The following is a 6,573-nucleotide window of genomic DNA, read 5'->3' as shown; positions in this document are numbered from 1 at the left end:
GTTTTATTGTTTCTTCTGACATCCATTTTGATTTTTTCCTTCTTTCTTGTCTTCTTAATGACTTTTTGCTTTCTTCATGTATGATGTTCTTGATGTCATCCCACATCTCTTCTGGTCTTTGTTTGGTCTTTAGTGTTTAATGTATCAAATCTGTTCTTCAGATGATCTCTAAATTCAAGTGGGATATATTCAAGGTCATATTTTGACTCTCATGGACTTGTTTTCATTTTCTTCAGCTTCAGTTTTTATTTGCATATGAGCAGTTGATGGTCTGTCCACAATCTGCCCCTGGTCTTGTTTTGACTGATTATATGGAGCTTTTCCATCGTCTCTTTCGGCAGATGTAGTCAATTTGATTTCTATGTATTCCATTTGGTGAGGTCCATGTGTATAGTCTTCTCTTGCGCTGTCTAAAGAAGGTATTTGAAATGGACAAATCATTGATTTTGCAGAATTCTATCATGCGATCTCCAGCATCATTTCTGTCACCAAGGCCAAATTTTCTAACTACTGATCCTTCATCTTTGCTCCCAACCTTTGCATTCCAATCACCAGTAATGATCAATACCTCTTGATTGCATGTTTGATCAATTGGTAGATAGTGGTAGGCGGGGCTAAGGATGACTGGCGGCTTCTGCAGACAAGTACCTGAATGGGACGGGGCCTGTGGTAGTAAGCGGGTTCCGAGTTATGGACAGTTTCTGAGAGTGACTGGTCTGTGAACTGGGACCAGACTGGAGCAGGCCGAGAGTGGTGGGCGGAACCTGAGAGCGACTGGAGGGGTCTGTGGACATCTGCCTGACTAGCAAGCGGACCGGAGTGGTGGGTGGGGCCTGGTGGAAAAGGACAGGCAGTGGCGGGCGGAGCCTGAGAGTGATACATTGGGGGGGGGGGGGGAGACTGGATTGGGATAGGCCAGGCTTGGTAGGCGGGTGGGACCTGATTAGGAGAAGCGTGGAGGACGGCTGTGTGGGGCGGGGCCGTGGGGCTCTGCCTGGTGTGAGAGGACTAGGAGACCTACGGAGGCCCACCCAGTTGTTCCAAGCTCCTCCTGGCGATCCCTGAACGCTCACCAAGAGCCACCCTTATCAGTCAGCTACTAATCATTTCTGCTATGACTTGCCCACTCCTGGGGATTGTCATGGTGGTCACTTTGTCCCCCTGCCCATAGTGGACCCAGCTCAATACACGCCGGCAAATACCTGTGTATTCAGTTCACAACACCAACAAAACCCAGGGTGTTCCTGCGAATAAACCCAAACAGAAATTTGCAGAACTACATTTTTTTTTAATTTCTGAAACTTAAGTAACTGAGCCTATCGCTGCTGCCACTATATCATTGTGGGTCTTCCTTCCCCTTTTTCTTCGACCCTCCACTTTACCAAACTTGATGTCCTTCTCCAGTGACTGGTCCCTCCTGATACTATGTCCAAAGTATGAGAGACGAAGTCTGGCCATCCCGTCTTCCAAGGAGCATTCTGGCTGCACTTCCAACACAGACCTGTTTGTTCTTTTGGCAGCCCATGAGACTTTCAATATTCTCCTCCAACGACATAACTCAAATGCATGAATTCTTCCAAGAATAAGGGCTTTCTTATTTACTGTCCAACTTTTGCATGCATGGTAGGATAAGTTGGACTATATGAAGAATACCATGGCATCAGGACTTGAAGAAGGGTCATTAACAACCTGCAATATGTAGATGACACAACCTTTTTTTACTGAAACTGAAGAGGATTTGAAGCACTTAGGGATGAGAATCAAAGATTACAGCCTTCAGCATGGATTACACCACAATTTACAGGAGACAAAACTCCTCATCACTGGACCAATAAACAACATCGAGATCAATGGAGAAAGACTGAAGTTGTCAAGAATTTCATTTTGCTTGGATCCACAATCAACACCCATGAATGATGCAATCACGAGATCAAATGGTGGATATTACATTGGGCAATCTACTGCAAAACACGTCTTTAAAGCATTAAAGAGCAAAGACAGAACTTTGAGACTAGACTACATGCCCCAAGTCACGGTGTTTCAAATTGCCTCATGCACGGGGAAGCTGGACAATGAATAAGGAAGAGCAGAGAAGAACAGATGCAGTTGGATAATGTTGTTGGCGAAGACTGTTGAAAGTGCCATGGACTGCCAGAAGAAAATAAGATGACAGCTGCGGCAGGGTGGAATAGGACTTCCCATTTAGCTGAAGCCCAAAGTTGAGGACAATGGCCCCTTAGTTTCCCCAAATTCAAGAGACAGATGCTTGACCGCAGTCCCGTTCCTGACTTACCAATACAACGTCAGACTGGACCAGGTCTCCTGCTCCAATGCAGACTGTGAAAGAGACTGGGTCTATTGGCTCAGTTGCAGGGAAATCTTGGATGCAAGGAGGCCTTGGGCTTTACTCTTCTCATCCCACAGAAAAGAGGGCCCTGTAAAGGGAGCAGCAAGCTATCACTCTGCATTTGGGGGAAGGCTTGAAGAGGGGAGCCTGCCTTCACTCCCTGGTTGGGGCTTGCTGTGACACCTCAACAGCTGCAGCCCCAAACTAGGCTGTGTTGAGAGAGGTTGTGGGGAACTTGACACATGTCCTAAGCTTAGGGTGTACTAGAAAGACTGCAGCCTGTGTGCTGCCTTTGGTGACAGCAGGCAACACCAGGAAGGCTAGAAAGGAGTGGCCTGTACTGCCAGCATGCAACACAGACATTGAGGTTGGAAGAATTTTCTGTCAGCACTTTTAATACCTCATTCCATTATCTTCTTGCTTCCATTGTTTCTGTTGAAAAGTCTACCGTCAGTTTTGTAGTTGTTTCCCAGCTGAAGGTAATAAATCAATTCTTGTTTCTTGATTCTTGTTACACTTTTGCTTCCAGCAGTTTCGCTATGATGTTCCTTTGTACACTTTTCGTTGTTTGTGTCCTACTTCAATTTCCTACAGCTTCTTGAATCTATCTATGACTTCTGTCTTCCATCAGGTTTTGAAAATTCTGAGCCAATATCGTTTCAAATGTTGCTTGTCATCATTCTCTAATCTCCATCATTCTCTGTTTTCTTTCCTTTCTGGGATTGCAATCATGCGTATGTCCCATATATTTCACGTAGTCAGTGTTTTTTTGTTTTGCTTTTGTTTTTTTTCAGTTACACTGACCCAACTTGGAGTCCTGGGGTGGCGCTGTAGGATCAGCATTGGACCTCAAGGTCAGTTTGAACCACAAGTCAGAGGTTCAAACTCACCACCTGCTTCTCAGAAACCCTGTACAGGGTTGCTATGAGTCAAACAGTTGGTCACTTATGGATTTATTTCTACTGTTTATGTGGTCCTCTTTAATGCTACACCAGGTGATTCTGGAACAAATGCTGGTCATTGTGTTTTAAAAAACAAAAAACAGCGTCTCACGGCTCTGAGTTATGAGTTCCCTCATTCAGAGATAATTTAATTTTCTTTTGTTGAGCCCTGGGATGGCACTGTAGGATAAGGCTGAACTGGTAATCACAAGATCAGCAATTCAAACCCACCAGCTGCTGCTCACTGCTCAGAAATCCTACGCAGGGTTGCTATGAGTTGGAACTGACTCAACTGCACTTGACGGCAACAACGTCTGTTGATCTCACAGAAAACAGTGCCTTTTCCGTGTGCAGTGTCAGTATCAGCAGAGGACCGAGGTGGGCACACAGCCTCCACTGTTATGCAGCCTGGCCAGCTCCTTTTCCTCATCCTCACCCACGTAACAGGAGTTATGTTTCAGACTGTCTGGGGGCCCCCAACATGGTGGGACATTTGGTGGGAGTTAGGTCTCCATGGCTTCCATCACTCATGCTCTAGCCCAAGAATGGCTCTGGAGGGCCAGGCTCTAGACAGGGGCTCTTTGTGCAGTGGGCCCCGTGGCTCCACCTCCCTCCTCTGTACAGGGTGAAGGGAGTCCTGGATGCTTCTCAGTGCTGCTTCCAGATCTGGATTCTATGGTCCAGAGGAAAGTGCTGAACTCAAGGCACCTCAGAGGTCCTGAGGGGCAGCAACAGCATTTGGGGGAGCAAGGGGTAGACATGGCTACTCTCTTTTAAAATGGAGCCTTTTCCTAGTTCCTCAGCTTACAGGTCAACAGGCTCTGGTGATGAAAGGAAACTCACCTAGGGATGCACCCAGGTGGACATAGGAGCAAAAAGGCTGGTAGTTTCCAATTTGCCAAACTAGGAATCACTCCACGCTTTACCAATGCAAAAGGGAGCAAGCTAATATGTATCCGATTTGCCCACAACTCTTTAATGATTAAATTTGGCAAATCAAGTGTCCAAGTAGGTCCAAGTGTTCCATAGTCCACCACCCTCTGGGGTTTTGCCCTCAGGAGGCACGCAGGGATGCCCACACAGGGTCCCTCCCCAGACCTGTACCTACAGACCCAGTCAACTTTTGTGCAGGATCCAGGAGACGCAAAAAGTCACCTTTGGGAGCAGTTCCTGTATGCAGGGCGACCCCTTGTGAGAAACGTTGTCCATACTGACAAACGCTCAAGTAATCCGATCTTACTCATTTTAGGGAGAGTGAGATTTTCTTTATTGGATTTTGCAAAATTGGATGCCGAACCCAGTAGACAAGGGCAGGCCCACGGCGTGGCCAGCCCACAAACAGTTTTATTCCCCTGTCTTTAAAAAACCTCTCCTACAGTTCCAGTTCCCCATTCACAATTCTACCAGCATATCCTGTTTCCCCTCCCCCCAGAGAAGCCCAAATGGCTCACCCATGGTCTTAATGACTGTATTCTTAGTTAAAGTTCCTAGTCCTAGAACAGGTTTCTTTCCTCCCTTCCCCCAATTCATCCTGCTTACGTGTCCCTGGATATAAGTCAACAATCTGTCTGGCTGGTCTAGCAATCCCATGAGCCCTTTATAGTTCTGAAGGTGGACCATCTTGAGAATTTCTCACACCCTGGGAAGCAATACCAAGATTAGGACAGAGTTCTTACAGAAGAATGGGGAACAGGAGTCTCCAGACCTTGCTTGATAATGATCCCGCTACATGCCCATACCGAGGAAAGGAAGGAGGTGTCGTAGCATTATCTGCAGAAAATAGTGCCTAGGACAATTCAGTTCAAATTGCTGACCGATTGATCTTCATAGCTGGCAATGAAGAAACAGAGGCTGGCAGAAACTGCTCAGTGGCCTTCAAGCCGTGCCCAGAACATAAGCCAGGCCTGCCATAGAGAGAAGGAGGCAGGTGCCACAGGGCTCAGGTGTAGCCCCAGCGTGTCTCGCTTTGGGTTAGAAACTGGGTTCCTTCCTGTGCCAAGTTCTCAGGATCCTTCCCAGGAGCCCCTGATTGTCACAGACACAGTTGGCTCACCTGTCACCTGGAACACACCTGAAAGCATAGACACTCCAAAGCTGAGCAGCAGCAGGTGGCTGGTTCTTGTCTCGGGGTACACTCTCCCCACAGAACTGCACCTATGGTTCCCCACATCTTTTAATGAAAAATTCCAAACACAACAAAGTTGAAGGCATTGGACAGTAAGCCCTTATGCCCCCACAAAGATCTGTAACTGTCCTGAGAACTACATCAGCCCCCTCACTTCTGCCTCACCCCAGACACCCTCCCTCTCTCCACCACCTTCTCTCCGCTCATCTACGTGCAGTTCACAGTGCAGTGGGGGCACCAGGCTATTCACCCCAAACAGTTCAAGTTTTGTTTACATTTTTACAGTAAAATATGTATACATTAAAATGCATGTGTCGGTCTTTCGTCTCAGTCTCGAGCTGTAGCTGGTAGCCAAGCGTGCGCGCTCCAGCGTCTTCAGAACCTGGCCACCATCAATGTCGTTTGGATTCCTGTAGTCTTATCTACGCCACTCTTCGCCACTCGTCCTCCACATCCTTCGCCGTCCCCAGCCGCCATCATGGTGAAGCTCGCGAAAGCCGGGAAAAATCAAAGTGATTCCAAGAAGCTGGCTCCTCCACCCAAAGAGGTAGAAGAAGACAGTGACGATGAGGAACTGTCAGAAGATGAAGAAGAAAACAGTGGAGAAGAAGTTGTCATTCCTCAGAAAAATGGCAAGAAGAATATCACACTGCCATCAAAGAAGGTGGTGGTTTCCCCCCAAAAAAGGTAGTTGCCACACCATCCAAGAAAGCAGCTGTCACCTCTGGCAAGAAGGCAGCTGCTACCCCAGCTAAGAAGACAGTTACAGCAGCCAAAGCAGCACCAACACCTGGCAAGAAGGGAGCCACCCCAGGTAAAGCAGTGGTGGTGACCTCGGGTAAGAAGGGAGCTGCTCCTCCAGCCAAGGGGGCAAAGAATGGCAAGAATGCCAAGAAGGAAGAGAGTGATGAAGAAGATGATGAAGACAGTGAGGAAGATGATGAGGATGAGGATGAATTTGAGCCAATCATGACGAAAGGAGCAGCTGCCCCTCACTTTGATGACGAGGGGGATGATGAGGAGGAGGAGGAGGATGACGATGAGGAGGATGAAGAAGATGATTCTGAAGACGAGGCCATGGACACTACACCAGCAAAGGGCAAGAAAGCACCTGCAAAGGTGGTTCCTGTGAAAGCCAAGAGTGTGGCTGAGGACGACGA

General features: G+C 47.6%; 1 protein-coding gene across 2 annotated transcripts in view; it reads right to left on the bottom strand.

The window, feature by feature from the left end:
* BRF1 (BRF1, RNA polymerase III transcription initiation factor 90 kDa subunit) overlaps window positions 1-6,573 on the bottom strand; it is a 74,869-nt gene that overhangs the window by 67,292 nt on the left and 1,004 nt on the right. The window lies entirely within an intron of this gene.

This window comes from Chrysochloris asiatica, unplaced genomic scaffold, assembly GCF_000296735.1.
Source record: "Chrysochloris asiatica unplaced genomic scaffold, ChrAsi1.0 scaffold00025, whole genome shotgun sequence".
NCBI lineage: Eukaryota > Metazoa > Chordata > Mammalia > Afrosoricida > Chrysochloridae > Chrysochloris > Chrysochloris asiatica.
Note: the sequence above shows the minus strand (reverse complement) of the source record. Positions and strands in the feature narration are given on the sequence as shown.